The following is a 24,802-nucleotide window of genomic DNA, read 5'->3' on the forward strand; positions in this document are numbered from 1 at the left end:
ACCTTGTGCTGGCCCTCTGCACAAGGGGTGAATTTCATGCCCCTGCAGGAAGCAGTGAGATGGTGCCAATAGAAGACCATTTTAAGTATTTATTTTAAACCTAAAATAAGTAAAAAATAAAAGTAAATGAAAGTTTTAAGCTTGACTTGTAAACAAACCAAAAGATAAATATCCTCTGTGTGTTAAATATTGTGCAAACAGTTCATAAACATCAGAATGGGATATATTTTTAAGAGAACACATTAACTTTCCTGCATACCATAAAAAGCAAAAGGCTACTAATACATTGTGTGTGTGTGTGAGAGAGAGCCAGAGAGAGTGTGCATGTTTGTATTTGTGTGAAAAAACGATGGCAATTCTTATATTCTGTAGCAGGCACTTCTAATTTTCTTAGTAATGAAATTTAGCATGTGGATACTTACTGAACAGTTTGCATGTATTCTATATTAAAAGTAGCACAGATAAAAAGGTAATATATGTGTCTTGACTTGATAAATAGGAGTAAAAAAATCCTTTATAAGTAACAAGGCGATTTAGGTAATAAAGAGAATTCATTACAACAGATTAATTGATGACACCCCTAGAAAATGGCTATTCATCAACTTAGAGGAACTGAAATTCCTGCACCCAATTCTCAATTAAATTATCCTACATTACATGCAAGACATTTGTGGATGCTCTTCGTGCCCCCTTTTATAATCATGCCATTCAAAGACAGCAATGTGCATTTTAACACTTAACATAGTAAAGTGCCCTGGGAAAAATATCTTTAAAATAAGACCCATCTAACTTGATGTTTACAATGAATATATTAATGCAACAAGATCATCGTTCCATGTGGCATAATTCTGTAAAACATTTGACCATCTTAGTAAGGTGCTAAAAATAATACTTATCTATCTGATCATTAATTAGGGATGCCCTACCAGCCAATGCACTGCAATTTGTATTGGTCCCAAGAGGCCACCCAGAGAAGATTTTCTCCCCTTCCAAGAGTAGCTGGCATACATGGTTCATTTGAGTCCTGATCTTGTGCAGGTGGTAGCAGTGGGATGAAGAGGGGGTAAAGAGCAAGGTGGTTCCAGAGCTGTAGTCTTGCACCCAGTGGTAACATTTCACCAAGGACTGGAAGGGGCAAGAAAAAGCCATGGTCCAGTTCCCTTTAATCTAGCCACTGCAGGTAACAGCCTTCCTCATGGTTCTAGCCATCCCAGCAGAAGCCCATCAGGGACCCTAGCTACATATTTGGGTTACTAGCCCTTGCTGAATTCCGTCCACCATGTCTACACTGCTATTGTTACCCATGCTAGCTAGATTAAAGCTAGCATAGGTATGCCTACCCATGCTACAATCACACCTTAATTTGCTGCATAGATGTATCCCAAATGAACATTTTGCCCAGCTCGACACGGTCAAGTTTTTGCTGTCACCAAATAAATTCCCTGCAGTCATGCACGTTCATGTTTCTGAGCAACTGGGTTTAAGATGTCATTGCAGGCAAAACATTATAATTAGCTCCTGTGATTGCAATCTCATATACCGAGACTGAAGGCTTGCCACTGTTAGCATTATTTCTATACTTGAGACATCTGTTTAAAAAGCAAAACAACAACAACAAACAACACTTCCCTTACTACCAGGAACTGTTTCATTAGTATCCTTCGGTGGATCTCAGATTGCAAAAACATTGGTTATAACAAGCACATGCAGTATTCATAGTACACAAAGGAACTCTAACCTAAGCAGAATTTTAATATAATTATGAAGGCAATGGTACCATCTCATTAATGTTTCTCGTCACTTCTCCTGTTCTCATCTCCAAGCATTTCTTCATGCAGCCCTGTATGTCTGGAACAGTCTCCATCTGTCCATGCACTAAGTATCCTCTGTCTCTTCTCTCAAATTTTGTATTAAAAGCCACTTCTTTCACCTAGCCTTCCATTATTGATCTACTAGGATACTATTGGGCCCTACTTCTTTCCTCACCCTCTCAGTGTTTGCACGTCTAGAGTCATGCAGTTTAGATTTGCTAGCTCCTCTGGATAGCATCCTAGCTCATCTATGTGTTTTCTAAAGCACTCCGCACATTAATAATTCTAAACTCCAATATCTGAATTTCTTCCGGAGAAGTGTTGGGATAATTGGGCTGACAAATTTATCCTAACTGTGAGCTCAATTATAAAAAGTATATGAAAGTTCATAAGACAATAATCTATAACAACAAATATTGATGGAAAGTAGGTCAAGTGACTTTCAAAAATGAATGTTATAAACAGATGCAAGAGAACCAGACAGAGAGATTAAATAAATCAAAACAACCAAAGGCCATGCCGGTATGATTCGAGGACCGAGTCAAAATCATGCTTGGTTAAAAAAAAAAAAAAAAAAAGAAAAAGGAGATGTGGAACCGGAAATAAATGAATCACAACTGATGCGTCATATATTAGGCCTGACAAAATTAAGAGAGGATGGGCTATTCCACCCATCATTCCCTTTCTGGGTGCTTAAAAGAAAGGGACTTTGGGGGGAGAAAGGACAGAAGAACAGACGGAGGCTACTGGAGTGAGCTTCACCATCATGGCTGCCATTCCTACTGTTTCCTGGGACTCCTGACCTTCATTGTCCTGATCCTAAGAGATGTCCTGACCGAGTCAGGCCAGAGAGAGGATCCAATGACATTGCGATCCCTCCCAGCTGCAGGTGAATCCCAACCACCCGAGTTGAAACAGGACTGGACTTTAACAGCAGCAGCAGCTCTAGTGCATCCCAACTAATTTCTTCTCTTTTACTCAAAAGGACAATTATAACCATCTTTGATATCATCTAAGTGACTGTCAAATAAGGGGTTTTTTCCATCTAAAACTTCACAGCTAAAGAGAAAGGGAACAAGGGATGTTGTTAAAATGAAAGCCTTACTTAATACTTTACATTTCAAATGCTTTAACAGAATCCTTCATTCCTGTATCTTTAATAAAAGGTTAAAGGTGATTCTGCACCATGGTACTAAGAAGGCTTAGATCTCTTTATACACCTTGTTTAACACTCTTTAATGTTGGACAGTGACTAGGTCACGTGAACACCTTTGACCCATGTGTTCCATCTAAATTAATAAAACAGAAGTTAGATACCATAATTCAATATACAAGACAACAGCTGCTACACTTAAGTACTGTACCTACACTAGCAATAACTAGCTATGTATGTAGTGTTATGTATGGTACTTCATCATCTGTGTATACAAGATGAGATAAGGAAAGGCATATTCTCCTCATTACACCAATATATACTCCTAATTCACTTCAAATCACTTTTCTCTTCTTCACATGGTTCAGATATTTGTGTCAATATTTTTATTTAATGACATCTTTCAATTTGCTAAATGCATGCATTTTTCATGCACATAGTCTTGTTTTCATTACAGACCTTTCCAGACATTATGATGATGGTGTCAATATGTTTTATTTACTTCAGCTTGGGTCATGTTGTTCTCAAATCTTTTCTACTGTAGAAACATACAAAGGCGAAAGCCTGAAAAATCTCTCTCTCACCTGGCTGTGTGCATGTTCACAGATACATGCTTGATTGGTGTTTGCAGGTGAAAAATGCAAAGACAAACAATCTTTCAAACTATAAGCATACTAATCTTTTTGGAAGAGAGATGCTTATGCAAATAGATAAAATGCCATCCATCTGCCTCAAGGGGTGGTGCTTCCTCCCCTTCATAGTTTCTAGCTCAGAGGTGGGCAAACTATGGCCCTGAGCTCCCGGTTGGGGATGCTAGTCCTCGGTCCCTCCCCCGCTGTCTCTCCTCCCCTGCAGCTGCATGGCTTGCACCCACCCACCCAGCTCCCAGGCTTTCCAATAAGCCTGTCATGCCACTCTGAGCGGCACGGTAAGGGGGCAGGGGGAGGTGGATAAGGGGCAGGAGGTCCTGGGGAGTAGTCAGGAGGCAGTTGCATGGGGCGGAGGCAGTCAGGAGACAGGGAGGTTGGATGGGGGGGGGTTCCGGGAGGGGGAGACATGGAGAAGGGAGGGTTGGATAGGGGGTGGGGTCCCGGGGTGTGGTGGTTAGGGGCGGGGGGTCCCGGCAGGGGGCAGTCGGGGACAGGAAGCAGGGGGGGTTGGATGGTCAGGGGTTCTGAGGGGGGCAGTCAGGGGGCAGGAAGTGGGAGGGGCAGATAGGGGGTGGGGGCCAGGCTGTTGGCGGAGGCACAGCCTTCCCTACCCAGCCCTCCATACCATTTTGCAACCCTGATGTGGCCTTCAGGCCAAAAAGTTTGCCCACCCCTGCTCTAGCCACTCATTGGGTGGCTCAGGAAGGAAGGGAGCTGGTTGATTTTTCACCCTCCCCCTTCATTGACTTAAAACCCTAGCCTGGGCCATGTGGAGCTTCTTTCTGACCATTCCAGCAGCCCCATCCTCCTCACCCAATACTGGTAATCTCAGAGCTGTGTTCTGCGGATACTGCAGGTCTGACCAATCACCTGTTTTGGGAGCAGGAATTTTTTCTTCCCATAGGGACCAAATTGGCAGAGGCCTGGGAGTTTTTTTGCCTTCCTCACTCATGCTGGAGGCACAGTTAAATTACATAGGAATAGGACTTAATCATTAGTGATTGTATTTTGTAAGGGTCTTAGTTTGTTGCAATTTGCGGCCAGTTTCCAGTGTTGTTAAACGGATAAAAACGAACTGTCCCCAGAAGTAAAAGACCTGGAATTTTACTGATTGGGCCTTGTGCTTATGGGATAGGGGAAGACTTCGTGGGCTCAGGTTCTCCCTTTTAGCACTGTCTGTCCCCCTCGCTGAGCGGTGGGTAGTAGAACTCAGAAGGGTGAGCTGAGTCCTGAGGGCAGGCTGAGGAGGGTCTACCCTGAGTTATGGGTTATATGGTAGAAGCCCTGCACTGGAACCTCTTAAAATGCATGATAGGTCAGACTATGGATGCCATGGTGGGTAGCCCTCTTCCCGTATGTTAAGTTTAATAAAGTTGAGGCCGGCTGCTGAAAATCCATCCCTACGTTTGTCTTCATTTGCTGCCACATCTACTTCAAAGTTTCTTACCATTAAAATATACTGTAACTTTGTACTACAACAGTGGCGCATACAAGAGACCTTCTCTGTCTTTTCTAAAATATGTTCCTAATTTGGGGACGTTGTATCAGACATGACAAATCAACTTTGGTCAGGTGTGCTGACATTACTAAAGATAAGGAAGAGGATTTTATGCCCAATACATATATTTTAATTCCTAATGCAGAAATTCTCATTTAAGTATCTGCTTTTCAGTTTTCAAGTTGAATTCTAATCAGTTCTCCTAATCCATTGGCAGCTAAAGGAGAAAAAAAATGTTGAAGGAAATTAGATGCAGCTTGGATAATTGATGTTTGTATGCCTGGCTTTAATAAAAATACTCTGTTAAATCAGAGATGAGTCTAAAAAGATTCAATCAATAAGACACTGAATCAGGTGGAGAATTCAATCTTGGGTTTTATTGTAATCTTATAAATAAACCACAGATCAGTTCAAATGGTGCAGAGAGATTCACTTACAAACTCTGCTGAAATTTGGGAACATGGTTTATATTTGCTTCCCTACCCTGAGTAGATCTTGCAGTTCTAAATAATGGTCTTCTGAAGTAACTGTAACAGCATTCAGATTCTATGCTAGGATGAAAAGATTTTTAGTATTTTACGTGCACGGAGACAACCTGTAAGTGTGCAGATTGCGCAGTGGGGATTAAGAACCCACCCACTGAATACTGGGATAAATATATATTAACATAAACAGCATCTGATGCACCTGGAACATAAATGCACTTTTAGAGTAGTGCACTCTGCCTGCATACAAGAAAGATCACCTTGAATAACATATTAATAATTAACATTTCTATCCAACTTCATGTCTTATAAGACAAGTCTATATTTCAGTAACCTTTAGTAGGATAATCTAAATACAGGCATCTCCACAGGGCAAGTGTTTCCTTTTACACAGACAAGGTGGGTGAGGTAATATCTTTTATTGGACCAACTTCTGCTGGTGAAAAAGACAAGCTTTTAAGCTACAGAGCACTTCTTCAGACACACACACTCAGCAGACTTGAAATCTCCATTGAGGCGAGCTACAACTGGTTTTGTAGCCTTTCAGTGAAGAAAAAACAATGGGAAGTAATGTGAAGGCATCATTACTGCTAGATACTCAATATACATCTCATCAATTCCAAGTTTCAGAGTTAGTGGTGGAAACTGAACACGTATTAACATGAGGGCTGTTCGTGCTAGATGACAGTATTGAGCCTTTTGTAAATGTCAGAATACCCATTAATATGCAAAAATGAAATATCCATCAGTATTGTGTGTACATACAGGCACATGTATACCACAAAATATGCATATACATATTTCTCTCTCTATAAAATTATATACATATAATTATGCACACATTCTGCATTGCCATACCATTTTAAATAATGAAGCTGTGAACTACAGTTAATTACTTTTTGGTTATCCTGTCATCACGATACCAAACAAACCCTTCAAAAATGTTAAAAGTTTAAAACTTCAAAAAGAAAAAAAAATTAAATGCAGTTCTACAATTTTTAACACAGTAATTGTGCTAATGGATTACTGTTAAAGCTGTATAGCTCTTTGACAAAATCCAGTCAGTTATTATGTTGCAGGCAAGTAAGAACATTCACAGTATGGCATGCGGACAGCTTTGGTCTATTGGTACTTTAAGTTCAGTTATATAATATGTAACTGCCTATTATGGAACTTCCTATGTATGTCTTGGTCTCTAAAATGTTCTGAAGTCTTAAAAAACGTATTTCAACATTCAGTTATTGTACATTTAAGAATTAATCTGAAGGGGCATCCATGAAGCATTCCCCTAACCCAAAAAATCCATTTATAAATCTATAAACAGGACGTCTAGCTGTCTGCAGCTGCAGAGTTCTAGTCTGCCAAGTACCCTCTGAATTCTACAGTACCAACATGAATATTGTATTTGATGGAAAGACTGGAGAGAACACTTGTTTTTGGTGAAAAACTAGATATTCGCATGTTTCTATTTTTCTTTCTCCCCCCCTCCCATTTTACTGTAGAACAACTAGAGCAGACTTAGAACAATGATGCATGTTAGCATTCCACAGCAATGACATCTATTTAGTATAGAGTATCTCTGATAGCTTGAAAAAAATAAATTAAATTAAAACAAAAAGCCTTTATTAATACCATAATTATAATGAATCTAATCATTGTAAGTGGAAAAATAATTTTAAGAATATCTTCATATACACACAATGATCATGGATAGAAGACAATGAAGGGGAAGGCCAAAGACTCGGTATCTGGACCTCAGAGAGACCAATTTTCATGACAGCTGATCCTGAATAGGGAAGTGGCATGAAATCAGAAGACCATAGCTATCTATCTAGACAAGTAATTCAAGATAAAAATGACTGCAATACTCAGGTCCCCAAAATCAAAACTGCTGCTAATGTTCTCTTTGTGAGATACTTCTACCGAAGACAAATTAATGTTATCTAATCTTGTGACAGTAGGAAAAACTAATCTTCTGGATTAGTTCTCCATCTACTACCAATGTGAGATCTCTGTCATTCTCTCTCTCTCTACCATAAACAATATTCTAAAATTACTGATATTGCTGTCTGACCTTGCGGTAATCTGTTGCTCTGAAGCTTGATCCATTTATTTTAGCTGAAACAAGCTGCTCAGCAAATGTCAGTAAACCGTATCTGCAGTGAATTAAAAGCTACATTGACAAAGAACTTCCTTATAGCTTGCTGTGACTGAAATCTGACAAAACCTCTTTATAGCTCCAGGCACCTAAACATATTGATTAACCACTCCTCTTCAAATATAAATAAGCTCTATTTAACCCCTTCACCAGCTAATGACATATCTAGAGACTATAAGCAGGTAATACTTGATACGTTTTGTCTTCTTTTTTGTGGGTGATTGTGGCAAAACAGTGGGAATGTTAACTCTAAGGTGCCATCTAATGTCAGAAATATTTTCCATATATTTGAATGCTATACAGGGAGTTTGCGTGATAACTGGAACGTGTTTTCAGGCTAATGGGGCACTATATCACAGTTGATAGGTCTAAGCACGTAACAAGTTCGACAACGATCCCTTGTTAAAGGTCCTAGCTTCAGGTCTGTGGATATATAATTTTATATAACTAATCCAATCAGGTGTCAGAAAACAGATGAACAAGAAGGGCAGGTGAGCAGCATACTGGTAGGTATTGCTTTTCAAAGAGCACCCCTTGCTTTTCTACCTTCAAGGCAATGAATCAACTAAGGGAAAATGACTGAAATCAGAAATCTTCAAAAAAGGGGAAGCTGTCAAAGTGAGGGTGTAAACAAATATGCCATGGGAAGACACTGAGGCCCCAGCAGTAATGGTTTGTAAGAGCAGACTCAGGCTATGGCTATGCTGCAAAATTGACAACGGGGCAGCTGGACCAATGCAGCTGTAGCACTGCTAGTGCAGACGCTCTATGCCGACGGGAGAGAGCTCTCCCGTTGATTTAATGGCCCCAGCCCCTGTGAGTGGCAGTAGGTATGCCCGTGGGAGAAACTCTCCTGCCAATATAGTGCTGTCCACACCAGCACTTAGGCCAGTGTAACTTACAGCGCTCAGGGGGGTGGCTTATTCGCTCATGGTGTGGACTGCATCATAACTTATACCAACCTAAGCTGGAGGTAAGGTGTACGTAGCCTCAGTAAAACTCTTTGGGATAGACCCACAAAGGGATTTAGGCACCTAACCGCCATACGAAACCCATGCTCAGCTCCAAGCCGACTTGTAGGTACCTGAATTCCCATGATGCCTGAGTTTCCACCAGTAATCATACACATAGCCGCCTCAAACCTGATGACCTGCACCTAAGCCCCAGCGAGATCTTCAAACTAGATGTTCCTCTGCCTATCTTGCCTGTAGGGCCCGACCCATTAAGCATTCTCAGAGATCGCCAAACAATTCGAGCACCGCATGTAAAGCTGGAAGAGGAGGAGATGATGGTGCTGCCCTTATAGCCTGTAGCCCAGTGGTTACAGCACTCACCCAGGTCATGAGAGACCTAGGTTCAAATTCCCACTCTGCCTGCTATGGAGCAGGGATTTTTGAACCAAGGGCTCCCACCTCTCCAGAGAGCTCCCTGGTGAAACTGTTCCACTTTTAAAAAATTAGGTAGTCATGTGAGCAAGGACTTGAACTTGGCCCACATCCAAGGTGAGTGACCTAACTCCTGGGCTAAAGGACCAATCCCACACTCTCTTTCTCTGGCCCAAGAAAGGACTTAGGCACCTAACTCCAGGAGAAGGTTCACGGCTTGAATCCTGAGCAAAAATAGATGCCTCCCACCAACCAAACCATAGGCGCCTAAGTCCCACTGCCCTCCTCAGCATTTCCTATTGGCTAGCTTAGGCACCTCCCCGCTTAGCTTGCTGCCTTTTGTGGCTCCCTCTCTTAGGTGCCTGACTCTCCCTATACATTGTTCAGAGAGCCTCGATGCCGAACTTGGGGCTGTGGATTCCATTAGGCAGCAGTGTACCTATTCATTCGGCGATGCAATGCTGAACCTAAATCCCCTTTGTGAATCTAGCCTCCGGAGGATGGGTACAGGGGACAGTCTTACAATCTCTGTGTTCATTTTTGTCAGCTCCATTCTGATGACAGAGATGGACATTTTTCCAAAGAGCAGGATACTCCATGCGTTTAGGGTGGTAGCTCCAGCAGCCATCGTCCAAAACAAACAGGCACTTCTATAACATGAGGGCCTCCAAGAGCTTCATAAACCCTAATGAATCAAGCCCTACAACACTCTTATCAGGTAAATGTGCGTTGCATTGTTTTCCTGATTTTACTTGTGGGGAAACTGAGGCACAGAGAGGTTAATGAGTGGCCCAAAGTGACATAGGAAGCTTGTGGCAGAGCCAGGATCAGAACCTAGATCTCCCATCTCTCAGTTTTAACTTTCTGCTTTGCATGAGTACGTCTACATTGCAATAAACAATCAGAGGCACCGAGTCTCAGAGCCTGGTCAGCTGATTTCGGCTGCCGGGTTATAAAACAGCAGTGTACATTCTCAGACTGGACCACGGATGGTCTCAGAATCCAGGCTCCAGCCTGAGCTTCTGCATTGCAATGCTGTAGCCCTGCAGCCCAATTTCCACAAACCCGAGTTGGCTGACCACAGGTCTTTTCCTGAGGTGTAGGCATACCCCATGTGTCTGATGTGCCTGGGCATGACGATTACAATACTCAATGTGGGTGCCATTAGTCTTACCATCTGAAATGTGGATCAGGAATGGATTCCCTGCATATCTTACTTGCTGCAGTAACCACCCACATAAGCCTGGCTGCGTGTGATTTTACATACTTTTAGCAAAAGAAGAAATCCAAAAGCAAACTCCAACCTTCAAGGATGTCATCTGGATTTGCAACACTCTCTGAAGAATTTTGAATCCATAAACCAAAGAATGGATGACACTCATCCATGTACTTTTTTTTTTTTAATCTGACAGACACAGTACGGATAATCTTCACTGAATACGTAATCCAAGGAAATATAAAGCTATGCTCAGGAGACCTGTTCTACGCTGGGCAGTCAAAATGAAGAGACAAGTAAATAGAGTCACAGACCATTGTTCCCAGGAGCAGAGCAGATATAGAAGTCTCAGCAAGGTCCAGACCCACGTTTCTGCCAAAATACAAAGAGCACTGTATCCTAGAATCATAGAAACGTGGGGCTGGAAGGGACCTCGAGAGATCATCAAGTCCAGCCCCCTGCACTGAGGCAGGACCAAGTAAACCTAGACCAGCCCTGACAAGGGACTGTCCAACCTATTCTTAAAAACCTCCAATGATGGGGATTCCACAACCTCCCTTGGAAGCCTGTTCCAGAGTTTACCTACCCTTAGAATTAGGAAGTTTTTCCTCATATCTACCCTAAATCTCCCTTGCTGCAGATTAAGCCTGTTATCATTTAAAAGTTGTGCTGCCTTTGGAGATTGCACAAAAGTTATTCCATATTTTAATTTATCTGCTCTTTTCTTTTTATTAAAAAGCAAACAAGAAAAAACATGCACCCATGGGACAAAACTGAGCTCCATGGGACATAAACGTTCAGTGCCATACATTGGCCTTTAATTTTGCATCTCCAAAACTTGGCACCCACAACTCTCAGTTTTGGGTATGCAAATTACACTTCTGTTCTAATTAGGCTGGAAGATGTATCACTTATGATTTGCTTATTTACCTGATTTATATGTAACAGTGTTATTTGTATATATCAATCTGTCCTTCTGAGGGGGCAGACTCTTTGGGCCTGATTTTCAGAGGCTTTATGCACCCGCAACTTGCACTAAAAGTGTAGGTGCTCAGGACTTCTGAAAATCAGGTATTTGGGGTTCACTGTGGCCTTACAAATTTAGAATCCACTTTTAAAAAATACATATCTGAGTATGAACTCAGTTGTATTGCACCTTTGCCATAGCGTTCGGGGGATAGTGGGAGACTGGCAAAGCATTGAGAGAACTGCTATAATTTAGAGAAAAATGACTTAAATTAAAATGGTAGTGGTCAGTTCTGTGCTGGGATTTGACAAGCTTTTTTTAGTTTTTGGGGAACACATTTAACTTTGCTGAAGTTAGTATTACTTGGCACTACTACAGCATGTTAATGTCTGTACAGTGCTTTTGGCAGGTAGGGAATGAATCCTCACACCTGTCTGAGGGAGGTAAGTATCATTATCTCCAATCTGCAGCCAGGGAAACTCAGGCAAGGCAGAGAGGTGAAATGATTTTCCAAGGCTACACAAGAAGTTAGTGGTTGAGCTTGGATTATAACTTAGGTGTTCCTGTCTCCCAACACCAATGTCACTCCTTTAGAACACATTGCCTTTTAGTGGTAAATTGACCTGCCCTCATCCTGGAGATTTTCAAATTGGTTTTCATCTGAATGTTTATATTTTCTTACAGTCTGGCATGAATACAGTGATCATGAAAAGTAGAGACTGATGCAATGACTAAACCAAGTATAATGGCTCTCCAATTCAGTCCACCAAGCCAATATATTCCATACTATTAAGCCATCGTTTTTGACCAGACTGGACTGTACCGTTTTGCCAATGTGTGTGAACAACACATCTATGATGGATTACATTGAAAATCACCACATACACTATACTTGTTTTCTAATCACTTTTGAATGCTGCTTTCTAATGGTGAAAGTTTAATGAATGAACTCGTTCTAGACGTCTCGGATGGATTTAATGTAGTTAAGTTATTAAAAACTATTGCATGGATCTCAAAATGATTGAAAAAATAATGCAAAAAACGCCCAAGTAAGACTATTCTCACCCTTAACACTTTCGTTATATCTTACTTTTCTTACTGCAGCACCTAGACTGCAATGGAGAGCTGGTCCCATTGCACTAGATGCTGCACTACACACAGCAAAGGAAAAGTCTCTGCACCAAAGAGCTTACAAACTAAACAGACAAGACATTATAGGAGCAGGGAAACATCCCCACTGTATGGGCAGGGAACTGAGGCCAGAAAGATCAAGGGACTTGCCATAAGCCACACACAGGTCTGTAGCAGAGCTGGAACTGAATCTAAATCTCCTAATTCCCAGTCCAAATGCCTCAGCCACAAGACTCTTGCAAATATCTTTTTAACAGAAATTCAGTTCTATAACATCCTTTTCTACTGCTTAAGAACCACAACATATGGCTCAAGAGCCACATCAATCCTATATGAATAGAGAAGTAAATGGAACCTTTGCACAAAAATCAATGGGCTTGCATGGCTCTCAATGTTTTGCTATGGATCATCGTATGATATATTTCGTTATAGCATATACTGGCACAGACATACACATACATTATTTGCACTACAAAATATATGCATAACAAGGGAAAGGAACACACAGGCCAACATTTTACTAAGTTAAAAACTTTAAAAAAAAACAAGATGCAACTTTATATATTATGTTTTATCCAGTGAAAAAGTATTTTTTTAAATAGTCATTTTCAAAACTAAAAATGCTTCTCCCTGTGGATTCTGGATGCACCCCTACTAAAAAGCATTTATTTTTTTTAGCACTCTGAAAAGGTCAGCATTGCGAGGGTTAAAAACTTCAATGGAAAGAAATTTGAACAGATTCTGATAGCACTAAAATTAAGTTTGAAATATATTTTTAATGGTGTTTAGCATTAAATTCAAAAATACTCAATTGCCACATAAATTATATAGAATTACAAAAATACAGGCTGGACATTATACTGAACTCAGAATTGCAGTGTGATTACACACTGACTATTCATGAGATTAGTCCAGAAGAGAGAGAAGCACTTTGCTAGCTACAATATTCAAAATGATGTAATAAAAGGTTGAAATCATATAGGCATATCTTTGTTCAATATGCATCTGTTCCTACTGACAGTTGGGATAGGAACATTTATGAATGCCTTGAAAATGCTATTTTAACTGCAGGTTAAATGCAACCTGCCTTATTCAATGTTGAAATCTTACTCAAATCCACTAACTTTTCCCATTAGATCCCATCTACAGTCCATTTACAAAGATTCAGCATATGTATCATATTGATGTGAAAGATATAGACAGACATCAACATGAAATCAATTGCTCAACACATCCACTAGAGGACAGTGCAATTCAATATGGGAAAGGAATATAAATATCCCCTTGGAGAGAAGACCTGGGTTATTTCTTCTACTTACAGCCAAGCCATCTAATTTTACTTTATAAAAATGGTGTAGAATTTTATTTTGCTTCTTTGGGAAGGAACTTCCAAAGCCTGAAAGTCACAAATTTAAAGAGGGCAAGTTATCTAAAAAGGAAAACAGGAAAGCTTGTGGCTGTGTGAAGAAATATATGAATATAATGCCATTTTTAATGTTTTTTACCACTGTGAAATGGGTCAAGATTTTAAATTAGTCAAAAAAAAAGAAAGAAAAAAAGAAAGAAAGCGTAATTGTTACCTCATCAGGAGAAAAACTCTGGTGGAAACACAGGAAAGAATTCAGATTCCCCAGCCAGATGTTGACTGGCTGATGGGGAGAGGCAGCAAAATAGATTTTCTTAACTGCTGGGACTGGAAGCATGGCCACCATTCCCAATAAGTCAGGAGACAAATCAAACACAGCTACAAAACTATTTAGGCTCCCAATGGCTGCTATGCTTGTGCTGTGTGCACTTTTGGAGATATATAGCGCTAAGAACCGTCACAAAGCTCAAACCCTCACTCCTTTTTGCTCCAAGTGAAGGGTGCATTTATTTGACCTTGCCTTCTCTAATATAAAGCATAGCAAGAAGCGTGCATGTGCATGCAGTGCGTATGATTCTCCATCTGGGGAGAGAAAGCACAACGTGGGACAGATGTTAGGCTTGTGGCTTAACGTACTGCTGGAAGGTGCTCAGCTACTGTGGTGAAGAGCACAGTATAAAAACCTGTATAGAGTAGGGAAAAAAAATTGTGAATGTATGTGGATTATAATATCTGGACTGCATATTAGCAGTCCAGATTAGCATATTAGTAATTAGCATATTAGTTCAGGGGTCCTGCTGGCTAAGGAGAAGACTGAAAACCTTTCTCCTGATATAACTAATTTGGAACTCTGTTGGATTCTTTGTTCTGGTTAATTCACCTCTCTAGAAAAAAAGGTTTCAGGATTCCAACTGCCATGTGTCGGCAAAGTTATTCTGCAACTCCAATGAGTCATTTGAATTTCATGCGCTGAGCCAGTGCTCCAGGCCCTCCTCTCCATACCTGCTGCAAACTCAGATCCAGAATGCTCCACCATTTGATTTGGCTTTCAAGAGAAATAAAGGTTATTTGCTGGACTGGGAAAGAATGCCGAAAGAATTCAATGGTCAATCCCTTCTGTCTCTCTGAAGGGATTACTGTTGTGGACCTAGAAGTCCTTTGACAGGCGTGAGATAAAAGTTCAGATCCAAGGTGTTCTGTAGCAGGCTGGGATGTGCTAAGCACGAGGACCAGGCCTAGCTCCCAAGGGGACTTGTTTGTGACATTTTCTTCCTGGAATTCTCCCTTATTCCCTTTTGGTCACAATATGGGAAGAGATTCAGGAATTAACTGGCTCAGTTCCCTAGCTCAATGGAATCCGGAACGCTGGACTGTCACAGGCTCCATACTTGATAAGAGTCTTTTGCCCAAGTGACCGTGGCCTGTGCTTGTGGAGCAGGAAGAAATGAGTTGTATCCCCACTGTCACTATGAAATTCCAAATGGACATGGTGGGCAGCAAAGAGAAAACTGAACTTCCAGGCTGCCATGGCTGGTACGATATCTATTTTTAGCTTGCAATGATAATACTCCGAATGCTTTTTGTTTTGTTTACAGGATGACACTCTGAGTCCTAGCACAAGAAAGCAGTTGGGATCTAACAATGATGTCACTGTTTTCATGCACCCTTCGTACCTGATGACAATTATATTAATAGAAAGCTAACTAATCCACTAGTGTGACCCTGTCAAGGTTCCTTCCCCATTCTGAACTCTAGGGTACAGATGTGGGAACCTGCATGAAAGACCCCTTAAGCTTATTCTTACCAGCTTAGGTTAAAAACTTCCCCAAGGTATAAACTTTGCATTGTCCTTGAACCCTATGCTGCCACCACCAAGCGTGTTAAACAAAAAACAGGGAAAGAGCCCACTTGGAGACGTCTTCCCCTAAAATATCTCCCCCAAGCCCTACACCCCCTTTCCTGGGGAAGGCTTGATAATAATCCTCACCAATTGGTACAGGTGAACACAGACCCAAATCCTTGGATCTTAAGAACAATGACAAATCAATCAGATTCTTAAAAGAAGAATTTTAATTAAAGAAAAGGTAAAAGAATCACCTCTGTAAAATCAGGATGGTAAATACTTCACAGAGTAATCAGATTCAAAACACAGAGAATCCCTCTAGGCGAAACCTTAAGTTACAAAAAGACACAAAAACAGGAATATACATTCCATCTAGCACAGCTTATTTTACAAGCCATTAAACAAAGAAAACCTAACGCATTTTCTAGCTAGAGTACTTACTAACTTTACAGGAGTTGGAGAACTTGCATCCTGATCTGTTCCCAGCAAAAGCATCACACAGACAGACAAACCCTTTGTTCCCCCCCCACTCCAGATTTGAAAGAATCTTGTCCCCTCATTGGCCATTTTGGGTCAGGTGCCAGTGGGGTTACCTTAGCTTCTTAACCCTTTACAGGTGAAAGGATTTTGCCTCTGGCCAGGAGGGATTTCATTGTACTGTATACAGAAAGGTGGTTACCCTTCCCTTTATGTTTTTGAAAGACCCCTTACTTACACAACAGATTAGAATGCAGAATGGGAGAAAAAAAATAAAGAGACTTTTAGATAGTTTTTTTGAAAAAGTATCAGATATGGGATATTGCTTCATTAATATTTTCAGCTGAGGGCATTACACTAGTATTTCACCATCTGACTGCACATTTACAATCAACATGTGGCAAGAGACGTTTTCGAGTCAGAAATGGCCTCTCCAACATAACTAGAGGAAATAAAATATTATTTAATCTAATTTATTCCATTCATACCATTTATCAAGTTCATATTATTTTGGTAGCTAAGCACCAACTGTACTACTTAATCTGGAAATCAAGTTCTACAACAGATGGTGAAAAAATGAGAACAAAATTGCCCACCTATCTAAAGAGCAAAATCAGTCAACATAGTAGTTAGGACCTAACAGGGCCTAATCTTGCACAAACTTAATACTGGACATAGTCCCAATGATATAGGTGGGACTATTCATAGCAGTAGGACGTTCTCAGAATAGTAAACACCTGGAGGATCGTTTAGTACTTAGGGAATATTTGGGGGTCGTGATGGATAATCAGCGGAACATGAGCTCCTACTGCAACACTATGGCCAAAAGGGCAAGTACAATCCTTGGGTGCATAAACAGGGGAGTCCTGAGTAGCAGTAGAGAGGTTAGATTACCTCTGTATTTGGCACTGGTATGAGTGCTGCTGAATATTGTGTCCAGATCTTGTGCCTACAATTCAAGAAAGATGTTGATAAATTGGAGAGGATTAAAAGAAGAGTCACAAGAATGATTAATGGATTAGAAAACATGCCTTTTATAGTAATAGACTCAAGGAGAAAGCTAAGGGGTGATTTGATTACACTCTATAAATACCTACATGGGGAACAAAGATTGAATAATGATTTCTTCAATCTTGCAGAGAAAGGTATAAAGACAATCCAATGGCTGGAAGTTGAAGATACACAAATTCAAACTGGAAATAAGGTGTAAATTTGTAATAGTGAGAGTAAATAACTATTGGAACAACTTAGGAAGAGTCATGGTGATCATTTTTTAATAAAGATTTGATGATCTAAAACATCTGCTCTAGGAATTCTACTGGGGAGGTTCTATGGCCTGTTATGCAGGAGGTCAGCCTAAGTCGGGGTGGGCAAACTACAGCCCGTGGGCCGGATCCGTCCCGTGAGCCATTTTAAGCTGGCCCCAAGCCATGCCAAGTTGCTCGGCCCAGCTCCGGCTGGGACGCTGGGTCGGAGGCCGCACCAAGTGGCTTGGCCCTGCTCTGGCACTCCGGCTGGGGTGCTGGGTCGGGCCTGCACAACACAGCTCGGTCCTGCTCCGGGGGTGCTGGGTCAGGGGCCACACCCTGAGCCTCTCCCCATGCCCCAACCCCGATCCCCCTCCCACCCTCCGAACCTCTCAGTCCCAGCCCAGAGCACCCTGCTACATCCCAAACTCCTCATCCTCAGTCCCACCCCAGAGCCCATACCCTGTCCTGCACCCCAACCCCAATTTTGTGAACATTCATGGCCCTCCATAGAATTTTGATTTGCCCACCCCTGGCCTAAGTGATCACAATGGTCTCTTCTGGCCTTGGCATCTATGAATACATATCATCATCTGGCTGTGCAAAATGAATGTAGGAGACTGTACATGCTAGTTGTGTACACCCCAAAATCCCCTTACCTGAAAAAGGTTACACAATATTTTAGCTGTGAATAGATCCTTCACAACTGAATAAAAGTTTCATATTACATTTAATCCAATATCATCCTGCATTTTGCTTCTTGCACCTTACGTTTAATTTCTTAATGAAATTGTACTTTGAAGCATTTTTGACATTTTTAATGAACCTGAAATTCAAATTAGATTTCTAATGATCTAAATGATCATCTAAACTGATCGCTAAATGATATTCAGTTATGTGAAAAATAAAAATAAAATAAGCAAAGGATTCATTATTTAAGCAATATGACAAAACAGGCAGTATATTTCTCTACTATTTAAGAAATCTGCTATGACAGTGAATGCATTTCTGTATATCATGCTTTATGTGGTGTTATAAGGTTAAGGGCTGAGTGACTCTAACCACTTAAAAAGTGCAAAATCTTCTAAAAAGACAGTGTCTGGAGTATCTTAATGCTGTGATAAAATGGAACTAGCGGAGTGTACACTCCAATATGCAGCATGGATATAGTCAATGTAAATTACTGTTGAATTTTAGGAGTTACAGTTTTACTAATTGAGTTCATCCTTGTATATTAACAACACTCTAGGAAATTTACCAAAAATGTACAGTTCTTTGTTTTTATGAAGATGGTAAGTACCCATGAAATGGACATCATATACCCAGACTGCAGCTTTACTGAAAATCTACAAGACATCACATATGATTTCTGATAATTGTGGAAGAGTTCAAATCTGATAGCCCATTCCAAAGACCCACTTACATATATGTATTATAAATAAGATAGGTAGGTTCATCACCCATGTATTTAATGAACACTGATATCAATTTGACATCACTGACAGGCAAATCTCCTTTGCTAACCACAATTCTAAAGCCACTTCATCATTCATAAAGAGAATAAAACCTCTTCAACGACATTTTAAATTCTTATTGGAAATGGTCTTTGGGGAAGAACTGGGCAAGAAATTGTGTGAATGCTACAAAACTGAATATCCAAATTATTTTTGGAAGTAACTATAAGCACAGCAGAAACAGAAAACTAGTTCCCAATATTAGCATAACACTCCTGACTATGCCATTCACTGAGCTGTAGTAACACTATCTGTGTCTCACTCTATGTTCAAGCCTCTCCACAGTGCAGAGATTAGTAAACAAAGGCACCCAAGGCTGGCCTGTGCCAGCTCACTTGGGCTTGTGAGGCTCAGGCTAATTGCAGTGTAGATGTTTGTGCTTGGGTTGCAGCCCAAGCTCTGGGACCCTGGGACATACCCCCTGTTTTTTGGGAGGCGCAGGAGCTAGCTATCCTTGCATAGAGCAACTTTCAGGAGTGAGACATTTATATGGCTAATGAGAACATCCACAGCTACCTTAAACAGAGGAGAAAAAGATAATGAGCCCTCATGATTCAGGCAATCAGCCAACCCTAAGTGATGGAGTTAGAAATCAATTTTCCCTGTAGACAGGTTCTCTGAAACATCTAGGACTGGCCACTGTCAGAGATATAACTAGCTGGATACAGGTCTAGTCTGGCAATTTCCATGTTCCTTAGTTGACCATCTGGATATAATGTAATTGTATCCCCAAAATTGCAAGTGTAAAATTAGAAGACTTTTTTGCATGTCTGGCCCTAAAAACATTTTTTTTTACTTTAAAATGCAAATTAGGATGCAAAAACCTCCCTCACAAACTCCCACCCATGACCCTTAGAAATTATTTGCCTTCTGGCTTTTTTCAGGACTTCCTCAGGCCATGATTTCATCTTTTCTCTGCACCAGCTGGGCTAGACACTTGCTTTATTTTCATTAAAGCTGAAAGTCTCACATAATCACAGGACTCCAGGAACTGGGGCTTTAATAGTGACACCAAATATTCTGAGACTTGTGATGAAATGTGTGGACATCTACTTTCTATCTCTATCTGCTGGACTCCACATTTTCCTTTCGGTAAAGGACTGGCCCAAGCACCATGTTTTAAAAATTGATGTCAAGGGAATTAGTGAATCTAACCCACAGCCAATGATTTTCATTCCATAACTGAATATATACCCTAGAGAAAAATACAGTGTATTTACCTACAATATCAAAATACTATATTTTGCTCTCGTCCACAAAAAAATCAGATAAGGAGCAGTTATTTATCAGCTACAGAGACTTGGGAGAGCTTAAAACTTTGTCACCTGAGACATATGTCTGACATGTATTCCCCATGCAGAGGGGAATGCAGTATCACAGAACCTCATATCTAGGTCAGATTATTGTTTTGATAGATGGAAACTCCTGAAAAAGAATTCTAAACTGGAGGAATTTTAATTAAAGCATAAAATGTATTGTCAAAGATACTGAATGACATATGCTTTGTCTAACATATAAAACCTGCAAATAATTAAAAAGTGTTCTTTTACAATAACACTAGTAATGAAAAACCTGAATTATTGGGCATATGAGATTTTGAATTATTACTACGTCAACATCAGCAAATCAAAATGCATGCCCATCAACTCTTTACTATAAAATTTACACAAGACTGCATAAAAATAGAGAGTGGTAATGTTTGAGTCGTGTGTCCTTGTTATCAATTACAATAATATTAGAGCATAAGCTTTCGTGAGCTACAGCTCACTTCATCGGATGCACTTGGTGAAAAAAACAGAGGGGAGATTGATACACACACAGAAAACATGAAATAATGGGTTTATCATACACACTGTAAGGAGAGTGATCACTTAAGATAAGCCATCACCAGCAGCGGTGGAGAGGAGAAGGAGGAAAACCTTTCATGGTGACAAGCAAGGTAGGCTATTTCCAGCAGTTAACAAGAATATCTGAGGAACAGTGGGGGGTGGGGTGGGGTGGGGTGAGGGGGAGAAATAACATGGGGAAATAGTTTTACTTTGTGTAATGACTCATCCATTCCCAGTCTCTATTCAAGCCTAAGTTAATTGTATCCAGTTTGCAAATTAATTCCAATTCAGCAGTCTCTCGTTGGAGTCTGTTTTTGAAGCTTTTTTGTTGAAGAATAGCCACTCTTAGGTCTCTAATCCAGTGACCAGAGAGATTGAAGTGTTCTCCAACTGGTTTTTGAATGTTATAATTCTTGTCGTCTGATTTGTGCCCATTCATTCTTTTACGTAGAGACTGTCCAGTTTGACCAATGTACATGGCAGAGGGGCATTGTTGGCACATGATGGCATATATCACATTGGTAGATGCGCAGGTGAATGAGCCTCTGATAGTGTGGCTGATGTGATTAGGCCCTATGATGGCATCCCCTGAATAGACATGTGGACTGAGTTGGCAACGGGCTTTGTTGCAAGGATAGGTTCCTGGGTTAGTGGTTCTGTTGTGTGGTGTGTGGTTGCTGGTGAGTATTTGCTTCAGATTGGGGGGCTGTCTGTAAGCAAGGACTGGCCTGTCTCCCAAGATCTGTGAGAGTGATGGGTCGTCCTTCAGGATAGGTTGTAGATTCTTGATAATGCGTTGGAGAGGTTTTAGTTGGGGGCTGAAGGTGATGGCTAGTGGCGTTCTGTTCTTTTCTTTGTTGGGCCTGTCCTGTAGTAGGTGACTTCTGGGTACTCTTCTGGCTCTGTCAATCTGTTTCTTCACTTCAGCAGGTGGGTATTGTAGTTGTAGGAATGCATGATAGAGATCTTGTAGGTGTTTGTCTCTGTCTGAGGGGTTGGAGCAAACGCGGTTGCATCTTAGAGCTTGGCTGTAAACAATGGATCGTGTGGTATGATCTGGATGAAAGCTAGAGGCATGTAGGTAGGAATAGCGGTCAGTAGGTTTCCGATATAGGGTGGTGTTTATGTGACCATCGCTTATTAGCACCGTAGTGCCCAGGAAGTGGATCTCTTGTGTGGACTGGTCCAGGCTGAGGCTGATTGTGGGATGGAAATTGTTGAAATCCTGGTGGAATTCCTCAAGGGCTTCTTTTCCATGGGTCCAGATGATGAAGATGTCATCAATGTAGCGCAAGTAGAGTAGGGGCATTAGGAGACGAGAGCTGAGGAAGCGTTCTTCTAAGTCAGCCATAAAAATGTTGGCATACTGTGGGGCCATGCGGGTACCCATCGCAGTGCCGCTGATTTGAAGGTATACATTGTCCCCAAATGTGAAATAGTTATGGGTGAGGACAAAGTCACAAAGTTCAGCCACCAGGTTAGCCGTGACTTTATCGGGGATACTGTTCCTGACGGCTTGTAGTCCATCTTTGTGTGGAATGTTGGTGTAGAGGCTTCTACATCCACAGTGGCTAGGATGGTGTTTTTAGGAAGATCACCAATGGATTGTAGTTTCCTCAGGAAGTCAGTGGTGTCTCGAAGATAGCTGGGAGTGCTGGTAACGTAGGGCCTGAGGAGGGAGTCTACATAGCCAGACAATCCTGCTGTCAGGGTGCCAATGCCTGAGATGATGGGGCGTCCAGGATTTCCAGGTTTATGGATCTTGGGTAGCAGATAGAATACCCCAGGTCAGGGTTCTAGGGGTGTGTCTGTGTGGATTTGTTCTTGTGTTTTTTCAGGGAGTTTCTTGAGCAAATGCTGTAGTTTCTTTTGGTAACTCTCAGTGGGATCAGAGGGTAATGGCTTGTAGAAAGTGGTGTTGGGAGAGCTGCCTAGTAGCTTCTTGTTCATACTCCGACCTATTCATGATGATGACAGCACCTCCTTTGTCAGCCTTTTTGATTATAATGTCAGAGTTGTTTCTGAGGCTGTGGATGGCATTGTGTTCTGCACGGCTGAGGTTATGGGGCAAGTGATGCTGCTTTTCCACAATTTCAGCTCGTGCACGTCGGCGGAAGCACTCTATGTAGAAGTCCAGGCTGTTGTTTCGACCTTCAGAAGGAGTCCACCCAGAATCCTTCTTTTCAAGGATCTACAACCTATCCTGAAGGACAACCCATCACTCTCACAGATCTTGGGAGACAGGCCAGTCCTTGCTTACAGACAGCCCCCCAATCTGAAGCAAATACTCACCAGCAACCACACACCACACAACAGAACCACCAACCCAGGAACCTATCCTTGCAACAAAGCCCATTGCCAACTCTGTCCACATATCTATTCAGGGATACCATCATAGGGCCTAATCACATCAGCCACACTATCAGAGGCTCGTTCACCTGCGCATCTACCAATGTGATATATGCCATCATGTGCCAGCAATGCCCCTCTGCCATGTACATTGGCCAAACTGGACAGTCTCTACGTAAAAGAATGAATGGACACAAATCAGACGTCAAGAATTATAACATTCAAAAACCAGTTGGAGAACACTTCAATCTCTCTGGTCACTCGATCACAGACCTAAGAGTGGCTATCCTTCAACAAAAAAGCTTCAAAAACAGACTCCAACGAGAGACTGCTGAATTGGAATTAATTTGAAAACTGGATACAATTAACGTAGGCTTGAATAGAGACTGGGAATGGATGAGTCATTACACAAAGTAAAACTATTTCCCCATGGTATTTCTCCCCCCGCCACCCCACCTCCCACTGTTCCTCAGATATTCTTGTTAACTGCTGGAAATAGCCTACCTTGCTTGTCACCATGAAAGGTTTTCCTCCTTCCCCTCTCCCCCGCTGCTGGTGATGGCTTATCTTAAGTGATCACTCTCTCCTTACAGGTTTCAGAGTAGCAGCCGTGTTAGTCTGTATGCGCAAAAAGAAAAGGAGTACTTGTTGCACCTTAGAGACTAACAAATTTATTTGAGCTTAAGCTTTCGTGAGCTACAGCTCACTTCATCGGATGCATTCTCTCCTTACAGTGTGTATGATAAACCCATTGTTTCATGTCCTCTGTGTGTGTATATCAATCTCCACTCTGTATTTTCCACCAAATGCATCTGATGAAGTGAGCTGTAGCTCACGAAAGCTTATGTTCTAATAAATTTGTTAAGTCTCTAAGGTGCCACAAGTACTCCTTTTCTTTTTGCGAATACAGACTAACACGGCTGCTACTCTGAAACCAACGATAATATTGTGAAAGCATTACGATCTTTTCAGTTTAAGCATACTGTTTAATCAGGACACAGTGTCTGTCTAGTGATTGTAACCAGACACTTGGAACTAAAGCTCTTACTTTTTTAATGTGAAGAATTCCTTGCTACTCCACCAACAGGAATTGGACTTCATCAGATAAATGCAACTGTGACTCATGCCAGATTTGTCACTATGATTCTTGGCCGAGAGAATAGGTGGAGCTTTTGCACTGCCCTTCCAATGCACCAGCGCCGTGGGGAGGTATAGGCAGACAAGGGATGTACCACTCAGAGCTGGGGGAGACTGGGAGGCAGATTATGATTGGCTGAGCCACAATCTCCTTCCCAGTCTGCTCCAGGGGCAGCATGTTGTTTAGGGCTGGAATCAAAGCCACAATTCAATCCTTAACAGGACTTTTGTCCTGACTTTCCTCTCTTGGGACCCCCAGCCTCCCTTGCTATGTATATTAAAACCATGCACTGGGAGCAGAGTTTCTGGAAGATGAATGATCATTTTTATCTTCTGTGAGGTTATATAAAAGTAATTTGAAGGGTTTTTTTAAATGGAATAACTGACAGTTTAAAAATTAATGATCAGTAAATTACATTTTCACACAGCTAGAGTGCAACGTTAAGGATCACATTATTGGGTGACTGGATGGCTCACAGGCTTGACATTGGTTATAGAGCTTTTTGGATTTTGTTAATCATAACATGCAGTTTGGGATTAAAAAAAAAACCCACTCAGAAAATATACTGGGCCAGATCCCCAGCCG

General features: G+C 41.3%; 1 protein-coding gene across 1 annotated transcript in view; it reads right to left on the reverse strand.

Moving 5' to 3' along the window:
• Positions 1–24,802, reverse strand: part of SUCLG2 (succinate-CoA ligase GDP-forming subunit beta) — a 230,408-nt gene that overhangs the window by 18,181 nt on the left and 187,425 nt on the right. The gene's annotated exons all lie outside the window — the stretch shown is intronic.

The sequence above is a fragment of the Dermochelys coriacea genome, chromosome 7, assembly GCF_009764565.3.
Source record: "Dermochelys coriacea isolate rDerCor1 chromosome 7, rDerCor1.pri.v4, whole genome shotgun sequence".
Taxonomy (NCBI): domain Eukaryota; kingdom Metazoa; phylum Chordata; order Testudines; family Dermochelyidae; genus Dermochelys; species Dermochelys coriacea.